At 46.5% G+C, this 27,516-nt stretch overlaps 2 non-coding genes across 2 annotated transcripts; one reads left to right on the top strand and one right to left on the bottom strand.

Moving 5' to 3' along the window:
• Positions 1-2,939: 2,939 nt before the first annotated feature.
• Positions 2,940-3,028, top strand: trnar-ucg (transfer RNA arginine (anticodon UCG)). Its single transcript is given in 2 exon segments — positions 2,940-2,976; positions 2,993-3,028. It is a non-coding gene; the product is annotated as a tRNA-Arg (tRNA).
• Positions 3,029-19,796: 16,768 nt separating this feature from the next.
• On the bottom strand, positions 19,797-19,891 carry trnai-uau (transfer RNA isoleucine (anticodon UAU)). Its single transcript has 2 exons — positions 19,854-19,891; positions 19,797-19,832 (listed from the first exon to the last, which is right to left on the bottom strand). It is a non-coding gene; the product is annotated as a tRNA-Ile (tRNA).
• Positions 19,892-27,516: the final 7,625 nt, after the last annotated feature.

Below are 27,516 nucleotides of genomic sequence, written 5' to 3'. Positions count from 1 at the left end.
AAGGAGATGCCGAATGGGACAGACCTGCTGGACCTTGAACTCCGGCGGAAGTGTTCAGATGCAAAAGGTTCGACTGCTCCACGTGAGATTCGAACTCAAAACCTCAGCATTTTTAGAACCGAATTGCTGTTCCTGAAGTATCGCACGCTCAACGATTGCACCACGAGAACCGCATCGTTACCAAATTCTCATCAAACAGCCTCAATTGCGGCCTGTAAGATTGTATGTTCTTTCAGACAGGTTTCCAAGTGGACACACACAGTTAACTGTTTTAGTGGTCGAATTCTTGCCTGCAACACAGAAAGCTGGGGTTTGATTACCGCACAATTACCGCATTTTCATTCTGCCTTCATGATATCGCGTGAAATGGGATCAATTCATATTCAGCTTCAATCTTCACAACATCATGAGACATTTTCGTTTTTCCAGGTGTGTTGCATTCACTTAACCTCGGCTTCGACACGGAAAGTGCGCGAGACGTTCGGAACATTCTTCTTCAGACGGTAATTGATGCTAACTCACTTGTGATTGTTAAATCTGGTATTAATAGATTTCTGTGAACCAATGTTATTGCGTGATATGAGGCTAAGACGGATATGTGGAGTTAGGTCACAGCTCCACTATGATCTCATTGAATGGTGGAACAGGCTCGACGGGCCAAATGCCGCTGCCACTTGCTCCTCCTGATATGCGCCACTTTCACCTGCAAGAAAGCAGGACGTGTGTCTGTGTGATGGCTGATAGCTGCCAGTGTGTGTGACCTGTGAGTTGTTAGTGGGCGGCTTGCAACAGTGGTAACGTGTAAGGGTGCGAGGAAGTATCTGGTTTGAAGAGTTGAGTACTGATGGAAAGAGTTTGTTGGTATCTGGGTGATGGGGATGTCGTGCGTGGTGCAATTGGTAGGTGACATCATTTGAGAGTTGACCTCACTCACCTTGACCACTCATGTCAAAGCATTGAACTTCTTCCTGCACTGCATCGAAGTCCATGCTACTGTGCGCCTGGCAATGACTTCGTCCCCCACTGCCTCCCGCTACCTTTTGGATATATGTCTGGAGGGCCTCTTGCCCACCCCCACTCCCCAACCTCTGCAAATATAGGATATCCCTCCTTCGGCCCAACTCTTGCAACAAGGTCTCTCAGCATCAGCAGAGAAGCTTGGTGCATGCACACTCCAGGCTTGGTACCAACTGAGATCGACAGATTGGTGAGGACTGGCGTGCAGATTGGAGGATGTGGGATTTAGTTGTGCACAACCTTTATTCAATGTTTTAACATAACTCATCAGCGTGTGAACAGAAGGATGGAACCTGCATCTGTGTTTTACGTGTGTGATGTCTCATCTCAATTCAGACTCCGTGCAGACAGTAGACTGTTATTTTCAGCAAATAACAGGTACCAGCGACCTTTGACAGATTTCGAAGAAACATCCACCCTTTAAGAGATTGAGCTCCCCTGGTGGTGGAAAGCGCATATTGCATTGATCCCACGTGCAAGGCCCGGAATGGAACGCTGAATGCAGGTGAGTCTTCGGGACAGTCGAATCTTGCGTCCTGCCTGCGCCAGGGTCATTGGGCGCGGGGAAACAGCGCATTACGCTACCTGCGCCGAAATAAGGCCTTTATCAAATTTTCCCCCAAAATTTCCTGCATACGCCAGTCGACAGGATTCCAATATGGTACCTGGCACATGGGGCAACAGGAAAAAGGATTGCATTTAGATAGCGCCCTTCACCACCTCAGACGTCCCAAAGCGCTTGACAGACAATGAAGCACTTTTTAAAATGTAATCACTGCTGACATGCAGGAAACGAGGCACCCAATTTGCGCCCAGCAAGATCCCAAACACAGCGATGTGATAATGAGCAGATAATATGTTGTAGTGTTGTGGCTGAAGGGATAAACATTGTACAGTTCTCCGGGGAGAATTAATCACCTTTAAAGACGCAGACAAGGTGATTGTATCAGTTCGAGTTTTGACCTTTGTAATGTTTTTCTTTCCTTATTTTTATCTTCTTCAGATTCCAACTGATCAGAAAACTGACAACGGAACTCTCACAGAATTTTCGATAAATCTGTCACTCAAAATAAACAATGTTAGAAATAAAGAAATAAACCGGATTGAGACGGTTCACTTCACTGAAAAGTCGAATTCCTATTAAACCGGCGCGGCGGAGTCACAACAGCTCATCGCTGATCTGCACCTCAACTCCATTTAGCGAAATTGAAACTGGAAAACTCATGTTTCGAGACGAATTTACCAAATTCCTGAAAATGAAAATCACGAAACCAGCAAAACATTCCCTCCCCTGATTAAACACACAGGAAGGGAATGTGTCGAATATAAAGCAAGAAACCCGCGATTGTATTTTTACACGGATAGAATACCGTGCTCAATATTAACACTAACACTGAGCGCCAGGTCTGGATCTGACCCGTTTACCCCGTGGTGCGGGACCCCGTCCAAGTTTATATTCAACAAAAAAAGAAAATCAGAAAATAATAATCTCACCCAGCAGAATTGGGGATTGTTCGTATTTTACAGGACAGGATGAGGCCACTCGGCCCGTCGGGCTTGGATAGTAAATTCTGTTCACATTCTCCGCTCGGTGTTGTTCTCCGTGTACATTTTTAGTTTACCGATTTGTCATTTATTTTATTTCCCCTGTGTCTATTTTGCAGACTGAGTGCGAAAGAGATTCGCTTTGGAGGCAAAACATTTTGATCAAAGATTTGTTTATTCTGATTGTAGGTTTCTTGGAGACCCAGTGGAAGTTCAGTTGTCGTATCCTGATAATTCGGAAACAGCAGAGCCAACTTGCTGCGAGAGAAAACAACAAATGGACAACATCAACAAAGTGAAAGGAAGAGAATGAGACAAGCAGAGGCTTAACCACTCCTGCCCCGGTTTAAGATCTTTTGCTGAATTGCTATCACAGTGGCCGCGTGGCCTAATGGATAAGGCGTCTGACTTCGGTGTTAATCGTGATGTTATCAGAAGATTGCAGGTTCGAATCCTGCCCCGGTCGTTTTTGCACTTGTTCCAATGTGCGCCGCAACTGTTTCGCACCGGACCGTTTCTTGCAGTCACTGACCTGATGGAACGGAAATCCGTAAATTCCTTTGCTTGCAGAAGTTGACTCGACATTTTCAATATTGTCGATCTGGGTGCACGGGCAGGACATAGTGTAAAAGTGACTTTATTTCTGCTGTTTGAATTCAGAAATGGTCGGCGAATCCATTGTGCTCTGTATGTATTGGCCCGAACCCCATCCGTGTCGTTATTGTATTGAACTTTTGTTGCGGCCCAACTTAAATTTTGTGCAATCAAAATGGGCTTGAATGCCATTATTATCAATCCGACACCGGAGTTTTAAAGCTGTGTCCCTAGATTGTTTATATTTTGTTTAAATATAGACGGATAATTGGAATTGTTCACCTGCGGTAATGGGATAAAGGTCGAGTCGAGAGGACGGATCGGAGATAGATATTTCTGTCCTTCCTTGCTGCCTCTGGGGTTTACAGCGAATGAAAGATTAACGGGAACAGCAAATGATAAGGGAGGTGGAAAATAAAGGGTTAACATTAACCATCAGGAAGAAATCTAATTTCAAAACTTTTTAACAATCTTGAACCTGTCCAGTTATTAGATTGACACCAAGTCTGTACATTTTTTCTGTTAAATTTAATTCCTCCACCCGCTCTTCATCAAGAAAAATTAAATCTGGAGGGAGCTCCCTTCCAGATTTGAGCCCAGGATCTGTCTCATTGTTAACAGTCTCCCGTTTTGAACTAGAATCCCACCCATGGCTCGGTTCCCAGTAACTGCTGCCGAGATTGAAGGACTTTGGTCCCTCCTGCATCTCCTGCATTTTACCATCTCCCGATTATTCGATCAGTATTTGGGAACTGTATTTGGAGTCATACCTAGCACAAAGGAAGATGGTAGTGGTTGTTGGAGGCCAATCATCTCAGCACCAGGGCATTGCTGCATGAGTTCCTCAAGGTAGTGTCCTAGGCCCAACCATCTTCAGCTGCTTCATCAATGACCTTCCCTCCATCATATGGTCAGAAATGGGGATGTTCGCTGATGACTGCACAGTGTTCAGTTCCATTCGCAACCCCTCAAATAATGAAGCAGTCCGAGCCCGCATGCAGCAAGACCTGGACAACATCCAGGCTTGGGCTCATAAGTGGCAAGTAACATTCGCGCCAGATAAGTGCCAGGCAATGACCATCTCCAACAAGAGACAGTCTAACCACCTCCCCCTGTCATTCAATGGCATTACCATCACCGAATCCCCCACCATCAACATCCTGGGGGTCACCATTGACCAGAAACTTAATTGGACCAGCCATATAAATACTGTGGCTACAAGAGCAGGTCAGAGGCTGGGTATTCTGCGGCGAGTGACTCACCTCCTGACTCCCCAAAGCCTTTCCACCATCTACAAGGCACAAGTCAGGAGTGTGATGGAATACTATCCACTTGCTTGGATGAGTGCAGCTCCAACAACACTCAAGAAGCTCGACACCATCCAAGATAAAGCAGCCCGCTTGATTGGCACCCCATCCACCACACTAAACATTCACTCCCTTCACCACCGGCGCACTGTGGCTGCAGTGTGTACCATCCACAGAATGCACTGCAGCAACTCGCCAAGGCTTCTTCGACAGCACCTCCCAAACTCGCGACCTCTACCACCTAGAAGGACAAGATCAGCAGGCACATGGGAACAACACCACCTGCACGTTCCCCTCCAAGTCACACACCATCCCGACTTGGAAATATATCGCCGTTCCTTCATTGTCGCTGGGTCAAAATCCTGGAACTCCCTTCCTAACAGCACTGTGGGAGAACCGTCACCACACGGACTGCAGCGGTTCAAGAAGGCGGCTCACCACCACCTTCTCGACTGCAATTAGGGATGGGCAATAAATGCTGGCCTCGCCAGCGACGCCCACATCCCGTGAACGAATAAAAAAAAAGAACATGGGAGAAAGCCTGGGTTTAAATCCCGAACATTTAAATCCCCAACAATCTGCCTGTTGATCCCATTCCACGGTGCCTTTAGTTAACAATAACCGCGGGAGCGCAATTGGAATCCAGTCCGCAGTTTGTTTCCTTCTCCGTTCCTGTTCTCTCCTCGTTTCTCTCAAAGACGATGCACTGTTCGGATCAGGAATCGAGTTCTGATCAGCCCTGTGACAGACAGACAAGAATCCGTCACTGAAACCCCGAGACACAGGGAATGCTGTTCATTCTGTTCCAGGGACACTTCATAAGTCGGTGAAACCTTCCAATTCCCATTCCCACAACGGACGGAGCCAAGCGGAGGAGGGACGTGTTTCTCAATGATCGGACGGTGGATCCCATTGAAGTGTGAGTTCTGACGGTCGATGGGTGACTGTGGAACGCCGTGAGGGCTTTGAGTTTCAATCCCTTAAACTTGGACCCTTCAGTGCGCTCTTTGGTGTTCGTGTTACTGAGTCAGGAATGTTGGACAAGAGAGCGGGAGAATTCCCTGCGCTTCTTTCATCAGCGCTGGGGAATCTCTAACATGCACCGACAGGGCCTCATTTAACTGGGATCAGTGAACAGAGCGAAGGCTTTTGGTACCCGCAGTGGAACAAGGTCTAAACTTTGACAGATGAGAATTATTTCACGATCATTATAGTCCTGCAATTGCTGGGACCTCGAGCCTCAATGATGCATTCACGGCGTGCGCCATTATCGATCGGTGAATGTTGCAGCAAGTGAGATACGGGTCGGGGGAGGGACAGAATCACAGTGATAGAGAGGGGTGGGAGGGACAATCACAGTGATGGCAGGGGCAGTGAGGGGGAGAATCACAGAGATACATGGAGGAGGGAGGGACACGAATCGCAGTGATGCACGGAGGGCCGGCGGTCTGATTCCCCCCTTTAAGACACTGGCCCGGTCTCACGGCCCTCCGCCCCACCCATCGTTTACCCTGGTTCCCTCAGACAATCCAGACTCGCCCCCCGCCCCTTACCTCTGACACAGACGCTCCTCCCCCACAGACGGTCGATGCCCTCATCCGCAAACCTCCCACACAGACGATCCAGACTGCACCCTCCCCTCTCCCAGAGATCGGCTATCGTCCTCTACCTCTCCCCCACCTTCGGGCCGATGCCATGTTGGGGTCCAGAGTCTGTGTTGAGAACGCGCAGGGCCTCTCCCTCCTCGGAGTATATGACTGTACCACCATCGCTGTTTTGTCTGTGGGACAGGATCCACCCAGTGCTGGTGATGGAAGAGTCTGGGGCATCAGCTGAAAGCTGTGATTCTGTGAGAATGGTTGTGTTAGGCTGGTGGTTTATCAGGCTACGGGACAACTCTGCCACAAGTCCCCAAATGTTAGAGTGGAGAACTTTGGATGTGAATCCAAGACCCTTTGTTGACAAGGCAGGTGCTTCAACCACTGAGCCACGGCGCCCACGTGACTTTAATTATTTCCTAACGTTATGGTATTGATACATTTTCCAAGCTATTTTGTTGCGCCTTCTCCCTCAATATGCCTGCGCAACAACATCTATCTTTTGATCATCGGTCTCTGAATGGTAAACAATGGGTATCAGTCATGATCTTCTCTTCCTTATCCCCTGTCAGTCCATCTTATATCTCGCTCTATTCATTCATGTTGTATTCCCACACTCTCTCCAGACTATCTGGTCTTATCCTATTACATTTCTCATCTCTTCCCACAAAATGTTGGTGAGTAATGTCTGTGATACACCAGGCCCTGACCTCCTCCTGTGGGTGACCTCCGACAAATACTGCACAATAGTTTAATGTGTGTGTGTTTTACATTCGGAAATGTGTATTAGCGCTAGTCTACCTGGTGTATATATTCTCACACAAACGGCAATGTTGCTTCAGAGCATTTAAATCTCAGAAAGACTTACTTGATGAGGCAAGTTGTCCCTCTCCATTTCAACAAAATATGAACAATCCAGGGATACAGACTTAAAACACCGGTGTCGGATTGGTATTAATAGCTTTCAAGCCCATTTTGATTGCACAAAACTTACGTTGCGCCGCAACAAAAGTTCAAAACAATAACGGCACGGATGGTATTCGGACCCAAACCGACAGAGCACATTTCTGAATCCAAACAGTAGAAATAAAGTCACTTTTACACTATGTCCTGCCCGTTCACCCAGATCGACAATGTTGAAAATGTGGAGTCAATTTCTGAAAGCAAAGCAATTTATGGATTTCCGTTCCATCCGACTTTGAGAAACGGTCGGGTGCAAAACAGCTTGGGCGCACGTCGGACACATTTGCACCCAACAAATCAAATGACCGCAGCAGGACTCGAATCTGCAATCGTCTGATAACCACGCGATGAATAACGAAATCAGACGCCTTATCCATGAGGCCACGCGGCCAACAATAAACTAGTTCACCAAATGACCTTAAACCCTGGATGGTTAAGACTCTGCTTGTATCATTCTCTTCCATCCACATTGTTGATGTTGTTCATTTATTGTTTTCTCTCTTGCAGAGTGAGGGGAAATACAACAAAAGACAGATCGGTAAACTAAAATATGCAAGGAGAACAACACCAAGCGGAGAATGCGAACAGAATTTACTTTCCAAGCAAGACGGGCGGAGTGGCCTCATCCTGTCTTGTAAAATACGAACAATCTCCAATTCTGCTGGGTGAGATATATTATTTACTGATTTTCTTTTTTTGTTAAATATAAACTTGGACGGGGTCCCGCACCACGGGGTCAACGGGTCAGATCCAGACCTGGCGTTCAGTGTTAATGTTAATATCGAGCACGGTATTCTATCCGTGCAAAAATAAATTCGCGGGTTTCTTGCGAGATATTCGACACATCCCCTTGCTGTGTGTTTAATCAGGGCAGGGAATATTTTGCTGGTTTCGTGATATTCATTTTTCAGGAAATTAGTAAACTCGTCTCGAAACATGAATTTTCCAGTTTCTATTTCGCTAAATGGAGTTGAGGTGCAGATCAGCGATGAGCTGCTGTGACTCCGCCGCGCCGGTTTAACCGGAATGAGACGTTTCAGTGAATTGAAGTGAACCGTCTCAATCCGGTTTATTTCTTTATTTCGAACATTGTTTATTTTGAGTGACAGATTTATCGAAAATTCATTGAGAGTTCAGTTGTCAGTTTTCTGAACAGTTGGAATCTGAAGAAGATAGAAATGAGGAAAGAAAAACATTACAAAGGTCCAAACTCGAACTGATACAATCACCTTGTCTTCACCTTGAAGGGTAATTAGTTCTCCCTGCTCCCCTGTTCAATATTTATCCCTCCAGTAACATCACGATAACACATTATCTGGTCATTGTCACATCGCTGTGTTTGGGATCTTGCTGTGTGTAAATTGGCAGCCTCGTTTTCTACATATCAGCAGTGACTACACTTCAAAGAGTGGTTCGTTGTCTGTAAAGCGCTTTGGGACGTCCGAGTTGGTGAAGAGCGCAATATAAATGCAATCTTTCTTCCTGTGGCCCCATGTGCCAGGTACCTTATCCGAATCTTGTCGACTGGCGCACACAGGAAACATTGGGGGAAAAATTGGATCAGTGCCGTTTTTGGGCGCAGGTACCGTGATGCTCTGTTACTCCGCGCCCAATGACCCTTGGGCACGCAGGACGCAAGATCCGGATGGCTCGAAGACTCACCTGCATTCAGTGTTCCATTCCGGCCTTGCAGGGAGAATCATTACAATTCACACTTTCCACCGCCCGGGGGAGCTCAATCTCTTAAAGGGAGGATGTTTCTTGGAAATCGCTGAAAAGTCGCTGGTACCTGTTATTTGCTCAAAATAACAGTCCACTGTCCAAACGGAGTCTGAACGGAGATCAGACATTGCACACGTAAAACACAGATGCAGGTTCCATCCCTATGTTTGCACACTGATGAGTTATGTTAAAACATTGTACAAAAGATAAACACGACGAAATCCCACATCCTCCAATCTGCACGCCAGACCTCACCAATCTGCAGATCTGAGTTGTTACCAGGCCCGGAGGGTGCATGCACCAAGGTTCTCTGCTGATGCTGAGAGACTGTGGTGCAGGAGTTGAACAGAAGGAGGAGCATGATGTCTCCGCAGGGGTGGGTGCGGGAAAGAGGTCCTCCAGACATATATCGAAAAGGCAGTGGGAGGCAGCGGGGGATGTCGTCAATGCCAGGCGCACATCATCATGAACATGGACGCAGTGCAGGGAGAAGTTCAATGCTTTGACATGAGCGGTCAAGTTGAGTGAGGGCAACTCTCAAGTGGCATCTCCTACCAACTGCACCATGCAATATACCCCCATCCCCCACATACCAACAAACTCTTTCCATCAGTCCTCAACTCTTGTAACCAGACGCTTCCTCTCACTCTTACACATGCCCACTGTTGCAAGCCGTCCACCCACAACTCATAGGCCACACACACTGGCAGCTATTTAACAATAACAGGCACATCACCCAGACACACGTCCCGCTTTCTTGCAGGTGAAGGTGGCGCATATCAGGAGGCAGCCAGTGGCAGTGGCATTTAGATATGGACCTGTGACCTAACTCCATATACCCGGCTTAGCCCAATATCCCTTAATACCCTTGGTTCACAGAAATCTATCAATCTCAAATTTAACATTCACAAGTGAGCTACCATTAAATACCATCTGTAGAAGTGCGTTTCAAACGTCTCCCACCCTTTGCGTATAGAAGCCGAGGTTAAGTGAACGCAACACACTTGGAGAAAAGAAAAAGTCTCAAGATGTTTTGCAGATTGAAGCTCAGTATGAATTTATCCCAATTCACGCGATGTCATGAATGCAGAAAATGCTCCTGCATTTGGCGGCAATGAACTCCCGCTTCCTGTGTGGCAGGCAAGAATTCGACCACGAAAACACCAATAGCCGAACGGCGATTGGCTGCAAGTGTCCACTTGGAAACCTGTCTGAAAAAACATACAACCTTCGCGACCGAAAATGAGGCTGTTTAATGAGAGTATTAATATCACGCGGCTTTCGCAGCGCAATCGGTCAGCACGCGGTATTATATAATAGTATCAGGCTCGAGGAATGCCGAAGTGTTGAATTCGATCCTCCCCTGGAGCATTTTAACCTTTTGCTTCTGAATATTTCCACCGGAGTTCAAGGTACAGCTGGTCTGTTCCATTAAGCATCTCCTTCTTACTGTTCTCATGTGGGCACTTTGGGTCCTCTGGCCGATCGTATTGAAATTGCAGGTGTGAGTTTAGTTGTTAATAGGCCGGAGAGAGAGGCGATTTGCGACAGCATGAAATGGCAAAGGAGGCGGCCCGAGATCTTTAAAACTGAAGAACTGAACAGACAATTCTTCTTTTCGTGAAACAGGCATTCTTCTGTTTGAAATTTCGTGTAAAGAATATGGGGATCGGGCGGGAAAATAGAGTCGAGGTCGAAGATCAGCCATGATCTTATTGAATGGCGGAGCAGGCTCGAGGGGCCGTGAGGCCGACTCCTGCTCCTATTTCTTATGTTCTGATGTAACAGCTGACCTGCTCCTCGTGGCTTCGCTGTTTGTTTTCCAATATCCCGCCCCACCTATCCGCTTGATCCAGTTTGTTGCTCCCACTTTCACATTCAACTCGTTTCCAGTCCCTGGTCATGTGATAAAAATAGCGCAGTGAAGAAGGTTTATTGCCCGCAGGAAGAACAGCGGTGGAAGGAATGAAAGCAGCGATTTTGCTTCGCCACCAATGTCGAAACGCTCACTTTTCTTTTTAGACCAAACTTTGGGGAAAGTGAAGCGATCTTCAGTGACTGTAAAATCACCAGGGGTTCTGGCTGCACAAGATGAAATTCGAAACATCGGCATCTGAGAGGCTGAAATGGTTCACATTGTTCCAGAGTTTCGGTAAGAGGCAGCACGGATTGATTTGAAGCGCTGAATGTCTCTGCATTCTACCGCCCACGTAGATGATGCTGGAAGTGTCTGCAAGGAGTGGGTTGGGGTTAAAAAGTATCTCATTTATTCGAGCAAATAAATTAAAATTTTCCTGCACATAACTTCAAACAGACCTGGGAGAGAGCGCAGGACTCGGAGACTGCTCGAGGCCCAGACTCGAAGGCCGACCCGCACTCCGAGCGGCACAGAGGCAATCGGTGAAAAAAAACAAGGAGTGACGTCACAGGACAGCAGGTCGGTGATTGGTTAGCGAGTCTTCGATTTTCTCTCTGATTTCGCGAATTGGATAAAATTGATTTAAAAGCATGAAGTGTAAAACTCCTGGAAGCTCATTAAAATTAAAGCTTAAACTACTTAACTAGAGTAATATAACCAAAAAAAGCCGTATTTAAGGTTTTTGCTTTGTTTAAGTTAATCAAATAAATTAAGGCATGGCAGGGCAGCTCAAACCTGTCGAATGCACGACCTGTGCCATGTGGGAACTCCAGGACGCTTCCCGTGTCCTGGACAAGCACATGTGCAGGAAGTGTCGTCAGCTGGTGGAGCTCGAGCTCCGGGTTTCGGACCTTCAGCAGCAGCTGACGTCACTGCAGTGCATCCGCGAGGCTGAGAATTTCGTGCACAGCACTTTTCAGGAGGTGATCACCCCGCAGATTAAGAGAGTGCAGGCAGAGGGGGACTGGGTGACCGCCAGACAGAAAAGGACGACCAGGCAGCTCGTGCAGGAGTCCCCTGAGGGCATCTCAATCTTCAACCAGTGTTCAGATCTCGGTACTGGTGGGGGAAAGGGTTCCTCTGGGGATTGCAGACAGAGCCAAGTCGAAAGCATCATGGGTGGCTCAGCTGTAAAGTGGGGGGTTGAAGAGAAACGTCAAGAGAGCAATCGTGATCGGGGATTCGATAGTTAGGGGAGCAGACAGGCGTTTCTGCTGCCGCAAACGTGATTCCATGATGGTATGTTGCCTCCCTGGTGCCAGGGTCATGGATGTCACTGAGCGGCTGCAGGGCATTCTGAAGGGGGAGGGTGAACAGCCAGAGGTCGTGGTCCATATCGGTACCAACGACATAGGTAAAAAGAGGGATGAGGTCCTGCAATCTGAATGTAAGGAGTTAGGAATTATGTTAAAAACCAGGACCTCAAGGGTAGTAATCTCAGGATTACCCCCAGTGCCACGTGTTAGTGAGTATAGGAATGGGAGAATAGATCAGGTGAATGCGTGGCTGGAGGGTTGGTTCAGGAGAGAGGGATTTAGATTCCTGAGGAATTGGGACCGATTCTGTGGAAGGTGCGAACTGTACAAGCCGGACGGGTTGCACCTCAACAGATCCGGGACTAATAGCCTCGCAGGGGGAGTTGCTACTGCTGTTGGCGAGGGTTTGAACGAGAGTGACAGGGGGATGGCAACCGGAGCGGGGAGTCAGAAGAGAGTAAAGTTGAGGGAAGCAAGAGATGGGAGGACCCAGGGGAAATTTACATTAAAAATAGTAGAAATAGTTGTTCAAGAACAAGTGGAAGGGAAAAGCGTGGAGCAGCAGAAATAAAGTGTACTTTAGACACTACAGATAAAGTGAAAACTAGAAGGTGTAAAGCGATTAACCAAGCATCAAAGCTGAAGGTCAGGCTGGGGTGTGGCCCAACTAAGAGTTTAAATACGAACGCACGGAGTATAAGGAATGAATTAAATGAACTACAGGCACAAATTCAAATTGGAGGGTATGACATGATGGCTATTACTGAGATATGGCTGCAGGATGGTCAGGATTGGGAACTAAATATACAAGGTTATAAGGTCTACAGGAGAGGTAGGGAAAATGGAGGAGGTGGAGGATTAAGCCATAGTGATTGAAGATGAAATCACTTCAATGATAAAGGAGGATGTAACGAGGGGTAGGCAGCCAAAGGAGACCTTATGGGTTTAATTGAGAAATAGGCAAGGATCTAAGACTATAGTGGGAGTTTTGCAGAGGACCCCTGGCAGCAGCTCTGAAGTTCTAGATTGTATCAATGCAGAGATTACATGAGCGTTTAACAAAGGCAAAGTGGTCTTAATGGTGGATTTTAACCTTCACATAGATTGGGAAAAGCAGACTAGCAACTGTCAGAAAGGAAGTGAATTTACAGTCGTCAATATCAGTGGAGATACTGTCAGTAACAGAGCGCTGGGGGAAAGGGGTTACTGAGGGACAGTGTGAGGTAGAAAGATTAACATCATTAGGGATACTATCAGTAACACAGGGCGCTGGGGGGAGAGGGGTTACTGAGTGACAGTGTGAGGGAGAGGGATTAACATCAGTAGAGATACAATCAGTAACACAGGGCGCTTGGGGCAGATGGGTTAACATCAGTATAGATACAGTCAGTAACACAGGGCTCTGGGCTGTGAGAGGATCCTGAGTGACAGTGTGAAGGAGAGGGATTAATATCAGTGGAGATACAGTCAGTAACACAGGGAGCTGGGGGGAGAGAGGTTACTTAGAGACAGTGTGAGGGAGAGGGATCAATATCAGTAGAGATACAGTCAGTAACACAGGGCGCTGGGCGTGAGGGGTTACTGAGAGACAGTGTGAGGGAGAGGGATTAACATCAGTAGAGATATATTCAGTAACACAGGGCGCTAGGGGGAGAGGTGTTAACACCAATACAGATACAGTCAGCAACACAGGGCGCTGGGGGGAGAGGCGTTACTGGGTGACAGTGTGAGGGAGTAGGATTAACATCAGTAGAGATACAGTCAGTATCACAGGGCGCTGGGGGAGAGTGGTTACTGAATTACAGTGAGGGAGAGCGATTAACATCAGTCGAGATACACTCAGTAACAGAGGGCTCTGGGTGAGAAGCGTTCCTGAGAGACAGTGTGAGGGAGAGGGATTAACATCAGTTGAGATACAGTCAGTAACACAGTGCGCTGGGGGGAGAGGGGTGACTGAGTGACAGTGTGAGGGTGAGGGATTAACATCAGTAGAGATACAGTCAGTAACACAGGGCGCTGGTTGGGGGTCGGGGTGTTGGCGAGGGGTTACTGATTGAGAGTTTGAGGGAGAGCGATTAACATCAGTAGAGATGCAGTCAGTAACACAGGGCTCTGGGCTGAGAGTGGAACGTGAGTGACTGTGTGAGGGAGAGGGATTGACATCAGTGGAGATACAGTCAGTAACACAGGGCGCTGGGTGGCGAGGGGTTACTGAGAGAAAGTGTGAGGGAGAGGGATCAATGTCAGTAGAGATACAGTCAGTAACACAGGGCGCTGTGGGGGAGGGGTTACTGAGTGACAGTGTGAGGGAGAGCAATTAACACAGGGCGCTGGGGGGAGGTAGTTTACTGAGAGAAAGTGTGAGGGAGAGGGATCAATGTCAGTAGAGATACAGTCAGTAACACAGGGCGCTGGGGGGGAGGGTTTCCTGACTGACAGTGTGAGGGAGAGGGATTAAAATCAGAATAGAAAAGTCAGTAACTCGGGGTGCTGGCGGTGAGGGGTTCCGTGAGTGACAGTGCGGGATTAACATAAGTAGAGATGCAGGGCCCTGGGGGGAGAGCGGTTTCCTGAGTGAGAAGAATTAACATCAGTGGAGATACAGTTTGTCACACAGAGGCGTTACTGACAGACTCGACTCGACTCACCTCAACCCCGATCCCATTCTCCTCAACCCTTATTATAGCCGCCGATGAGGGCTGAGTGACTTCAGCTTGGAGTCAAGTTTGTAATCGGTTCCTTTGATCAGACGGACAGCGACCCAGTTTTGGCTGACGGATCGGAAGGGTCATAAATCCCAGGGTCACATTGGACGATAAACCCCTCAACTCGACACCAAACAAGTGAGAGCGCGCGAGAATCACAGCGGGGAAAGATCACAGTGTGACACAGGAGGGAACATCACAAGGATACACATTGCGGGGAAGGGACACGCACAGTCATACACGGGGGGAGTATTGGAGAAGGATGCACGGGTCGAACGGGGCTTTGATTCACAATTACTACAACAGGGGGCAGGCCTAATTCCCCCATTCGCCTTGTCTCTTCGCCACTCGGCCCCGACCCCGCGTTACTGACTGAATCTCTACTGATGTTAATTCCTCTCCCTGTCACCCCAAACCCCGCCTATTGCTGACTGTATCGGTACTGCTGGTAATTCCTCTCCCTCACACTGCTGCTACGTTACCACTCTCCACCAGAGCCCTGTGTTTCTTTACTGACGTTCATCAACTTTCACCCTTCTTCCCACAACGCCCTGTGTTACTGACTGTATCACTAAGGATATTGATCCCTTTCCCTCAGTGAACTGCCGACCTCAAGACATTGCAGACTATCAGGCCACCCCACCCCCGACACAGACACAGACACAGACTTCCCTCTCCCAGGCGCTCGCTCCCCCACCCCTCCAATTTCCAAACACACAACTGTCTTTCGTTCAGAGTCAAAGTTGAGAACTCCCACAGCCACTCTCTCCTTGCTGTACATGACGATACCGCCATCTCCGGTTCATCTGTCCTGCCCGTGGGATAGGACCGACCCAGTGATCGTGGAGGCAGGCTGTTGTTCGACTCGTTTGTCGGAGTATTCCGCCCAATTGTTGGCACAAGTGCGCAGATGTTGATGAGGAGCACTTTGCCAGAGGCACCGCTTTGATTTGACTTGAAAGAATAGCATTGTTGAAATTTGAAACCAGGCACCTTCATGTTTACAAGACAGGTGCTTTAACCACTGAGCCACGGCGCCCACATGTTTCGAGTTGTTTCCGAATGTTATGGTGTTGATACATTTGCCAAGTCACTTTGTTGCGCCTTCTCCCTCAATATGTCTGCGCAACAACATCTTTCTTTTGATCATCGGTCTCTGAATGGTAAACAATGGGTATCAGTCATGATCTTCTCTTCCTTATCCCCTGTCAGTACAACTTATATCTGGCTCTATTTATCCTGTTGCACTCCCACACTCTTCCTCTCTCCAGACTATCTGGTCTTGTCCTATTCCATTTCTCATCTCTTCCCACAAAATGTTGGTGAGTGATGTCTGTGATACACCAGGCCCTGACCTCCTCCCGTGGGTGACCTCCTACAAATACTGCACAATAGTTTAATGTGTGTGTGTTTTACATGAGGAAAAGTGTATTAGCGCGAGTCAACCTGGTGTATCTATTCTCAGACAAACGGCAATTTTGCTTCAGAGCATTTAAATTTGAGAAAGCCTGACTTGGTAAGACAAGTTGTCCATCTCCATTTCAACAAAATATGAACAATCCAGGGATACAGACTTAAAACACCGGTGTCGGATTGGTATTAATAGCTTTCAAGCCCATTTTTATTGTACAAAACTTGCGTGGGACCGTAATAAAAGTTCAATACAATAACGACACGGATGGGATTCGGACCCATACGTTCAGAGCACAATGGATTCGCCGACCATTCTGAATCCCAACACTAGAAATAATGTCACTTTTACACTATGTCCTGCCCGTGTACCCAGATCGACAATGTTGAAAATGTGGAGTCAATTTCGGAAAGGAAAGTAATTTCGGGATTTCGGTTCCATCAGACTGTTCGAAACGGTCGGGTGCAAAACAGTTGGGGCGCACATCGGACAAATTTTCACCCAGCGAGTAAAACGACCGCGACAGGACTCGAACCTGCTTTCTTTTGATAACAACTCGATCAATACCGAAATCAGAGGCTTTATCCATTGGACCACGCGGCCGATAACAAATTGCTGCTCCAGACAGGTGCAGAAAGGTAGTGAATTTAATAAGTGTGTCCGGGATAGTTTTCGACAGCAGGATGTCCAAGAGACAACAAGGGGGCAAGCCATTCTCGATATTGTCATGAGAAATGAACCAGATTTAGTTAAAAGCTTGACTGTTCGTGAACATCTATCCAAAAGCGATCATAACATGATCGAGTTCAATGTAATATTTGAAAGGGAAACAAAGTGAATCAGCTGCTAAGATTCTGGACTTGGGTCAGGCCGACTTCAATGTGATGAGACAGAGACTGTCCACAGTAAACTGGGCAAATCTATTAATGGGTAAAACGACTGATGATCAGTGGGAAATGTTTTAAGAAGCATTTAACGTGATGCAGAATCAGTTTATACCCCTGAGGGGCAACAACTCTACTTGCCAAAACAAACCAGCCATGGACAACTGAAGAGGTAAGGGACAGTATAAGACATAAGGAAAGGGCATACAAAAAAAGCAACAAATGGCACAGATCCCAGCGAATGGGAAAGATACAAAGATCAACACAGGGTCACAAAACAGATAGTAAGAGCTACAAAAAGAGAGTATGAAAAGAAGCTTGCAAGGGATATCAAAACCAATACGAAGAACTTTTAGAGTTATATTCGTGTTGATTCATTATTTTGCGTCAGTATTTACAATAGAAAAAGAGGATAGCATCCTGGAAATCCCAAGAAAACTAATATTGAATCGGGGACAGGGACTCAATGAAATTAATATAAGTAAAATAACAGTAATGAAGAAAATAATAGCACTAAAGAGTGACAAATCCCCAGGACCAGATGGGGAGTGTCAATGGATGTTATTTATATGGACTTCCAGAAGGCATTTGATAAAGTCCCACATAAGAGACTGTTAGTTTGGATAGAAGCCCATGGAATCGAGGGAAAAATACGGACTTGGTTCGGAAGTTGGCTGAGCGAAAGGCGACAGAGAGTAGGGATAATGGGGAGGTACTTACATTGGCAGGATGTGACGAGTGGAGTCCCGCAGGGATCTGTCTTCGGTCTTCAACAATTCACAATATTTATTAACGACTTAAATGAAGGAATGGAAAGTCTCATATCTAATTTGCCGATGACAGAATGAGTGGTGGCATTGTAAGCAGTATAGATGAAAACATAAAATTAAAAAGGGATATTGATAGATTAAATGAATGGACAAAACTGTGGCAAATGGAATACAATATCGGCAAATGTGAGGTCATCAACTTTGTATCAAAAAAGGATAGAACAGATTACTTTCTAAATGGTAAAACGTTAAAAACAGTGGATGTCCAAAGGGACTTTGGGGCTCAGGTCCACAGATCATTGAAGTGTCATGAACAGGTGCAGAAAATAATCAAGAAGGCTAATGGAATGCTGGCCTTTATATCGAGAGGACTGGAGTACAAGCGGTCAGAAATTATTCTGCAGCTGTACAAAGCCGTGGTTCGACCGCACCTGGAGTAATGTGAGCAGCTCTGGGCATCGCACCTTCGGAAGGACATATTGGCCTTGGAGGGTGTGCAGGGTAGGATTACTAAAATGATAACCGGACTTGAAGGATTAAGTTACCAGGAGAGATTACACAAATTGGGGTTGTATTCTCCAGAGTTTAGAAGGTCAAGGCGTGATCTGATCGAAGTTTATAAGATATTAAGGGGAACATATCGGGTGGATAGAGAGAAACTATTTCCGCTGGTTGGGGATTCTCGGAGAAAGGGGCACAGTCTAAAAATTAGAGCCAGACCTTTGAGGAATGAGATTAGAAATCATTTCGACACACAAAGGGTGGTAGAGGTTTGGAACTCTCTTCTGCAAAAGCCAATTGATGCTCGCTCAATTGCTAAATTTAAATCTGAGAGAGATCGCTTTTTGGCAAACAAAGGTATTAAGGCATATGGGCCAAAGGCAGGTATCTGGAATTAGTTCACAGATCAGCCATGATCTTATCAAATGGTGGAGCAGGCACGAGGGGCTGAATGGCCTTCTCCTGTTCCAATATTCCTTTGTTCCTAATTGATTCGAGCAAAGAAATCAGATCAGCCCAACTAAACTCGCTGTTCATCATCCAATTAACAAGCTGCAGATAACTGCACCAATCCAAACATTTCCAGGTAACTATGGAAGAGACTCACTTTGAAGCAGTTTCGACACAAAGCAATCTCTGCACATCCAAGGGACGGGTGGTGTAAACGGGCAATCAGTGGTCTTTCCAACTGATATTCCACTGTCCAAATGTTTCTGGTAAAATAATGATCAGAGAAGAACAAAGCCCTTTTCTGAGAATGCTCAACAATGGTCAAAATATTGACAAAACATCGCAGGGATCGACTCTCCCACAGTTATTATTCCGCTGGAAAGGCAGAACTTGCCAGCTGTTCTAAAATTGATCGCCTGAGCAGGAACTTGCACCCTGGACCCTCAGATCACTACTTTGCTAAAAAGTCTGATGTTCCACCGACTGAGCTTTCCAGGCCGCCCGATGTTTACGCTTTCATCATGCAGATTCATGGTTGGTCTCTGAATTTTCCCTTGAGGACGTCGAAATTGGGTCCGTTTTGCAAAATTCTCAGTAACGTTTTGAGGAGAATCCTTGCTTGTGTTGAACCTGATGTGAGAAACATGGAGAGGGAACTCGTGAGTTTACAATTCTCATGTTTGTGCCAAATGTCCTGTCATCCGTTCGCACTAATTAAAAAACACTTCACCCAGTGCCTCAAAAGCTGAACTTGTCCCACACGGGAGCAGGAAAAGGTCTCCCGACCTGTCAGAGGATCAACAACTGAAAACGGAATAATTCCACCCGTTACTCAGTGACACCGGGCAACACATTAACCTTCCGAATTTTCCGACACGACATTTCAAACAGAAGAATGTCTGTTTCACGAAAAGAAGAATTGTGTGTTCGGTTCATTAAATTGAAAGATCTCGTGCCGCCTCCTTTGCCATTTCATTTTGACGCCAATCGTCCCTCTCCCGCCTATTCACAAATAAACTCACACCTGCTATTGTCATACGGCCGGCCAGAGAGCCCTCAGTGCCCACAGGAGAACACGAAGAAGGAGATGCTTCATGGAACACACCAGCTGAATCTTGAACTCGGGTGGAAATGTTCAGAAGCAAAAATTAAAACTGCTCCAGGTGAGGATTGAACTCACAACCTCGGCATTGCTCAAGCCAGATATTGTGATATAAGTACCGCGCGCTAACCGATTGCGCTACTGGAGCCCCATATAAGTCATGTGCGCAGCAAACAGCCTCATTTGCGGCCTGTGAGAATCTCTGTTCTTCCAGTCTGTTTCCAAGTGAACACATGCAGCAAACTGCCGTTCGGCCATTGGTGTTTCATTGGTCGAATTCTCGCCTGCCTCACAGGAAGCTGGGGTTCGATTACCGCCCAATGCAGGAACATTTTCATTCGGTATTCATGACATCGTGTGAATTGGGATAAATTCATATTCAGCTTCAATCTGCACAACATCTTGAGACTTTTTCTTTTCTCCACGTGTGTTGCGTTGACGAAACCTCGTTATTCTGTCCTCGAGAGCTGAAACAGGCTCTGGAATGAAGTCAATCCTGCCTTCTGCATCGCTGAAACGATGTGAGAAGCAAATGAGTGAATTTTCAACAAAAGTGGCGCCAGAACACCGCTCGATTGGGATTTGAACCCGGGACCTCTCGCATAAAGTATCAGCAAAACCGCCCGCAGCGAGAATAATACCCCTCGACAAAACAGCCACCACAAATAGGTTCGTGCAACCAGTGCACAATTCGCAAACACCCACAGCCAACCAGCCAGCCTTTCAGGCCACTTCTGTTCCTCCAAACTCGTTTTCTGTTCCGATGTTCAGCAGTGTCAAGTTGAGCACCAACTATTTCAAGTCACCAACATTCGGCTCTCTTTCCCACATTCGTTTCGAATGAACGACTTGTATTATCAAGTTAAACTTTGCAGAATTTACTGCTCTGAAGCTATATTGTCATCTGTCTCGGCATCCGCAGGTTTTACACTGAACCATAAGTATAATAAAATTGCTCATTTTTCACTGTGAGGGAGAAGAGAGATAAATGTGGAGACATTAGCTTCGAATTCATCATCTGGGATGCACTTTTGCTTCTTCTACCGTCTCAGTCTTTCTTTCTTTACCCTTCTCTGTTGGTTTTGCAGGTTCGATCAGCCTTGGCCGTTCAAGGAAGCCTGAAAAGTCCATCAGGGGAAAATACAAAGAGTCAAGAGACTGAGACAGGGAGAGATAGAGAGATTAAAGGACAGGAAAAAAGAGTGTAAATGTCAACTTTTGCGAATTAGCAGAATTTAAGATGGAGCTGGGAACAATTCCTTCATGTATTTTGAAATCTTACAAGAGACCATCGGGTTTTCAATTCAAAGTGTCCATGTTGCGGAGTATCTCTCCTCGAGTTGGAAAAGTGATCATTTAATTTGAACTCAAACAGCTGCGATGCAAGGAGAATGCGAAAATCCCGAGGATAACCCCATTAGATTACAAGTCCGACTGCTTAACCATTCAACCATTGCTGCACGAGTGTACATTAGAATGCGTACGATTATCACAGGCGATCTGGCAGACTGTAAATTCTTTCAGACAGGTTTCCAAAGAACATATGTAATTTGTTGCCGTTCAGGCATTGGTGTTTAAGCGGGAGAAATCTCACTTCTTTTGCAAGTCAGTTGGATTCCATTCCCGGCCATTACAGAAACTTTTTGCATTGTGCACCCATGAGATTGCCTGAATTGGGATCAATTACCGTTCAGATTCAGTCTGCACACCATCCTGAGACATTTTCTGTTCTGCCCGTATGTTGTGTCGACAAACCCTTTGCATTCTGTCCTTTGGTTCTCAAACATGCTCTGAATATGAATCAATTCTGCCATCGGCAACGCTGAAACGATGTGAGAAACCAATTGGTGATTTTTGACTAAAATAGTGACACAGAGGGAGATCGCCTGGCATTTGAACCTGATGCTCGTCTGTCATTGGAGACTCTCCCATTTAAATCTCCATCCACGGGCTGAGTCTGAATAAATCCGTCAGCTTGTGATTCTTTGCGAGAGAGCGGGAGATGTTGAGAAATGAGCTGAAGATTTCCCTCGATTTATTGATAGTGCACATTCTCACATACATTCGATAATGGACTTTCACATCGACTTTAAACCCTTTTTATTTGTAAATCACACGCTGCTGGAAGGAGGAGCGCATTGCCACAACCGGGTTCGTTGGAAAGACTGTGCTTGTGCGGGGAGCAAAGGGCCAAATGGCCGAGGGAACCTGTTCGGTCCCGAGTCCATCACAGCCTCAGACTGACGATAGGAAGGGGAGGTTCGTGAAAAAATGGGCGAAGAAGTTGTTACTGAGTAGATTTTGAAGGTAGGAGGGTCAGTTATCAAGGTCACTTTTCCCAGTTCTGCCACTTCCTTTGCGATTTACAAACCGTTTGTTTATTTAATGTTTAAATCAGTAGAGCCTGAAGTAAATTTGTCTCTTCTCTCCGCTTATATTGAATGACCCGCCGTGTGTTTTTGCATTTTATATTTTGTTCAAAGCTCAGTTTTACCATAAACCGATGGACATCAGAACCTGCGGTGGGAGGAGGACGGGTTGACTTTCGGGAAGGGGCAAATCTCACTGGGAAGGAAAAAGCGACCTCCAGCCGAATGCACAGAAATAACTCCGTGAGTGAATAAAAATGACAATATTCTAAGTGCAATTTAAACCCACATCGACAGAAGAAATCGTGAATGGAACATTGCGCTTTCGATCGCTCGACCACCAGAACCAATACTGGAGACAGCCTTCTTGACTGAAGTCTGTGTGTGGGAGTGAGTCCTGAATCGGACCCCTTCAGTGTGAAGAGACCCGGCAGGCGGCTGGCAGACACGGCTCCGAATGGGACTCGCTTCACTCCGGCATCAGCAGCTGGTTTAAAAACCGCTCTGGCTGCTGCTGTTACTCGGCCTCCCAAACTCTGGGTGCTCCATGGAGGTCAGTCCTGATTTCTCTCTTCTGGATCCGGCTCCAACTCTTCACTGTTGACGGGAGCGCGACTGGTACCAAGTGAGTCAGAACCGTGTGCAAATCACGACCCGAGTACATCGACTCGGGGACTGGCGATTGGTTTTATATTGGGTTATTGTTTAAGGTATGGGCTGTTCAATGTTTGTGTAATAGTAATTATCATAATTATTTCCAGCTCCTCCTGCTCACTGGTGCTCGGTGTTTCACCCTGTGATATAACCTCAGTCTCACTGTATACATCCTCTCGAGAGCGTGCATCTGGGCTGGTGATGGAAACGGGGAATCGGGTGCAGCAATAGACGCTTCGGAGTTACCAAGCTTACTGACGTTTCCTGAATTCTTTAAATGGTGGGAGACCTTACAATTAACAACAACTTACATTTATATCGCGCCTTTAACATAATAAAATGTCCCAAGGCGCTTCACAGGAGCGTAATCAGATAAAATTTGACACCGATCCACAAAAGGAGATATTCGGACAGGTGAACTAAAACTTAGTGAAAAAAAGGTCGGTTGTGATGAGCGTCATAAAGGAGGAGAGAGAGGCGAAGGGGTTTAAGTCGGTTATTCCGGAGTTTGAGCACAGGCAGCTGAAGGCAAGACCGCCAATTGTGGAGCGATTAATATCAGGAGTTCACAGGAGGCCATAATTTGAGGAACGCAGTGATCTGGGAAGGTTGTCGGACTGTGGGAGGTGACAGCGATAGGGAGAGGCGAAGCCACGGAGGGACCTGAACACAAGGATGAGAATTTTAAAATCGAACATTGGCGGACCGGGAATCAATGTGGGTGAGCAAGCGCAGGGGTGGTGGACAGTTTCAAAGCGAAGCAACGTGTGCAGGCTTGGAGGGACAATGCGACTCGGGATAATTGGCCTGGGGCAGTGAGAACATCTCTTGAGCATTAAGATATTCAGTAGCTGAAAGAGGCAGGGAGATGAGATCTGTGTGTCCAATTATTCTGGCATCTGCAAAATCCATCGTTTCTCAATGACCAATATCTTTCTTCCCCTCTCCCTGCTTTCCTGGTAAGGTTTTATTTTCAGTCGCTGTATTTGCTTCGAACATCTAATTCCCCGGCATCTGGAGGAGCAGAGGAAGCTGGAGGAAAATAACAGACAGAAGCGGAAGGAGGTGGAAGGTGAAACTGCCCGAAAATGTGAGTGTGACTTGTTTCAAATGAGGCAAGACAGGCCGGCGTTACCTTGCAGCTTTCCAAGGAGATGCGTTGATCAGGTAGGTGTATTTTGAAATGGAAACAGTGACAGCCGAGGCAACAAAGCCATCAGTTTTACTCTGTTCCTCAGCCCCCGGAGTGAGTGAGGCCATGACAAGCAGTAACATTGAGGCCGTCTGTCCGGTCCCGCTCTCTCCAATCACCCGCTGCCGGCGCAAAGCAGTGAATGCAGCCTCTAACATCGCATTACTGCCCCTCCATGGGAAACAAGCAACCACGGCCCGTTCAAAGCTCTACATACACCGAGCACATGGGCAGGAAATACCTGGAAGATTGTATCCCAGTCGCTCAGCCCTCCAGAAGCATTTAAAGAAGTCCGGAATGAGTGAAAATTTCTTTGGGTTTTAATCTGGAAATGAGAGAATGTGACCCCTGCACGCAGGAGTCGGGAGTGGATTTGCACCTTCCAGAAAACCAACCCGACCTGTATCCGAATCCGAACCACCAGACCACCAGGGAACCTGCTGCAATTTTCCTGCAAGCAAGCCGACCAACGCTGCTTTTCCGACTTGTCCCTTTGAAATTGACGTCACTTTCGCCACAGACGAGCTGATCGTACAAAATGGCATTTACTGGAAGAACACGAAAGACTTGTTCAGAGAATGAAATCACCAAGTGCGGGGAGGCATGAACATGGAATGGACAGTGAGGGGAAATACTATCACAAGCTGCTGGTGTAACTGTTTCCATTTCCAAAACAAACCTACCGGATCAACGCATCTCCTTGGAAAGGTGCAAGGTAACGCCGGCCTCTCATGCCTCATTTGAAGCAAGTGACACTCACATTTTCTGCCAGTTTCACCTGCCACCTCCTTCTGCTTCTGTCTGTTATTTTCCTCCAGCTTCCTCTGGTCCTCCAGATGCCGGGGAATTAGATGTTCGAAGCAAAAACAGCGAGAAAGATGTTGGTCATTGAGAGACGATGGATTTTGCAGATACCAGGATAAATAGACACAAAGATCCCACCTCCCTGCCTCTTTTGCTGCTGAATATCTTAATGCTCAAGAGATGTTCTCACTGCCCCAGGCCAATTATCCCGAGTCGCACTGTCCCTCCAACCCTGCACACGTTGCTTCGCTTTGAAACTGTCCATCACCCCCCTGCTCGCTCACGTACATTGCCTTCCAGTTCGCCAATGCCTCGATGTTAAAATCCTCATTCTTGTGTTCAGATCCCTACGTGGCCTCGCCTCCCCCTATTGATGAAACCACCCCCAGCCTCACAACCTTCCGAGATCACTGTGCTCCTCAAATTATGGCCTCCTGGGACATTTTATTATGTTAAAGGCGCTTTATAAATGTCAGCTGTTGTTAATTGTGAGGTCTCCCGTCATTTAAAGAAGTCAGGATATGACATGAGCTTGGTAACTCCGAAGCGTCTGTTGCTGCACCCGATTCACCGTTTCCATCAGCAGCCCAGATGCACCCTCTCGAGAGGATGTTCATGGTGAGACTGAGGGTAAATCACAGGGTGAAGCACCGATCACCAGTGAGCAGGAGGAGCTGGAAATAATCATGATAATTACTATTACACAAACTTTGAACAGCCCATACCTTAAACAATAACCCAATATAAAACCAATCGCCAGTCCCCGAGTCGATGTACTCGGGTCGCGATTTGCACACGGTTCTGTCTCACTTGGAACCAGACGCGCTCCCGTCAACAGTAAAGAGTTGGAGCCGGGCCCAGAAGAGAGAAATCAGGACTGACCTCCACAGAGCACACAGAGTATGGGATGCCGAGTAACAGCAGCAGCCAGAACGTTTCTAAACCAGGCGCTGATGCCGGAGTGAAGCGAGTCCCATTCCGAGCCGTTTCTGGCAGCCGCCTGCCGGGCCTCGTCGCACGTAAGGGGTTCGATAAAGGACAAACTCCCACACACAGATTTCAGTCAGGAAGGCTGTCTCCAGTATTGGCTCAGGTGGTCGAGCGATCTAAAACGCAGTGTTTATTTCACGATTTCTTCTGTCGATGTGGGTTTAAATTGCACAGAGAACATTGTCATTTTTATTCACTTACGGAGTTATTTCTGTGCATTCGGCTGGAGGTCATTTTTCCTGCCCAGTGAGATTTGCCCCTTGAATAAAATCAACCCGTCCTCCATCCACCGCAGGTTTTGACGTCCATCGGTTTATGGTAAAACCGAGCTTTAAACTAAAACATACAATACATAAACACACAGCGGGTCATCCAATTTACAAGGGGGCAGGCAACCTTGGACCTGGTCCTATGTAATGAGTCAGGATTAATTAATAATGTTCTAATTAAGGATCCCCTTTGAACGAGCGACCACAACATGGTTGAATTCCATATCCAATTAGAGGGTGAGAAGGTTGATTCTCAAACAAGCGTACTGAGCTTGAATAAAGGGGACTATGATGGTATGAGAGCGGAATTGATTAAAGTGGACTGGGAAAATAGATTAAAGGGTAAGACGGTACATGAGCAGTGGTGTTCATTTAGGGAGTTATTTTACAACTTTCAAAATAAATATATTCCACTGAGGAAAAAAGGGTGTAAAAGAAATGAAAGCCATCCGTGGCTAAGTAAAGAAATCAAGGATAGTATCCGACTAAAAACAAGGACATATAAGGTCGCCAAACTTAGTGGGAGGATAGAAGATTGGGAATTCTTCAAAAGACAGCAAAAAGTAACTAAAGGATTGATTAAGAAAGGGAAGTTAGATTATGAAAAGAAATTAGCAAAAAATATAAAAACAGATAGCAAGAGTTTCTATAGTTATATAAAAAGAAAAAGGGTGGCTAAGGCAAACATAGGTCCCTTAGAGGATGAGACCGGGAAATTAATGGTGGGAAACATGGAGATGGCAAAAATGCTGAACAAATATTTTGTTTCAGTCTTTACAGTAGAGGACACTAAGAATATCCCAACACTGGACAAACAGGGGACTCTCGGGGGGGAGGAGCTAAATACGATTAAAATCACTCAAGAGATGGTACTCAGTAAAATAATGGGACTCAAGGCGGATAAATCCCCTGGACCTGATGGCTTCCATCCTAGGGTCTTGAGGGAAGTGGCAGTAGGGATTGTGGATGCTTTGGTGATAGTTTTCCAAAATTCACTGGACTCAGGAGAGGTCCCGGCAGATTGGAAAACTGCTAATGTAACACCGTTATTTAAAAAGGGTAGTAGGCAGAAGGCTGGAAATTATAGGCCAGTTAGCTTAACATCTGTGGTGGGTAAAATTTTGGAGTCTATTATTAAGGAGACAGTAACGGAACATTTAGATAAGCATAATTTAATAGGACAAAGTCAGCATGACTTTATGAAGGGGAAGTCATGTCTGACAAATTTGCTTGAGTTCTTCGAGGATATAACGTATAGGGTGGATAAAGGGGAACCAGTGGACGTAGTGTATTTAGACTTCCAGAAGGCATTCGACAAGGTGCCACATAAAAGATTATTACTTAAGATAAAAAATCACGGGATTGGGGGTAATATTCTGGCATGGGTGGAGGATTGGTTATCGAACAGGAAGCAGAGAGTTGGGATAAATGGTTCATTTTCGGACTGGCAACCAGTAACCAGTGGTGTTCCACAGGGGTCGGTGCTGGGTCCCCA

The sequence above is a fragment of the Heptranchias perlo genome, chromosome X, assembly GCF_035084215.1.
Source record: "Heptranchias perlo isolate sHepPer1 chromosome X, sHepPer1.hap1, whole genome shotgun sequence".
Classification (NCBI taxonomy): domain Eukaryota; kingdom Metazoa; phylum Chordata; class Chondrichthyes; order Hexanchiformes; family Hexanchidae; genus Heptranchias; species Heptranchias perlo.
The sequence above is the reverse complement of the archived record's forward strand: the minus strand, read 5'-3'. Positions and strand labels throughout refer to the sequence as shown.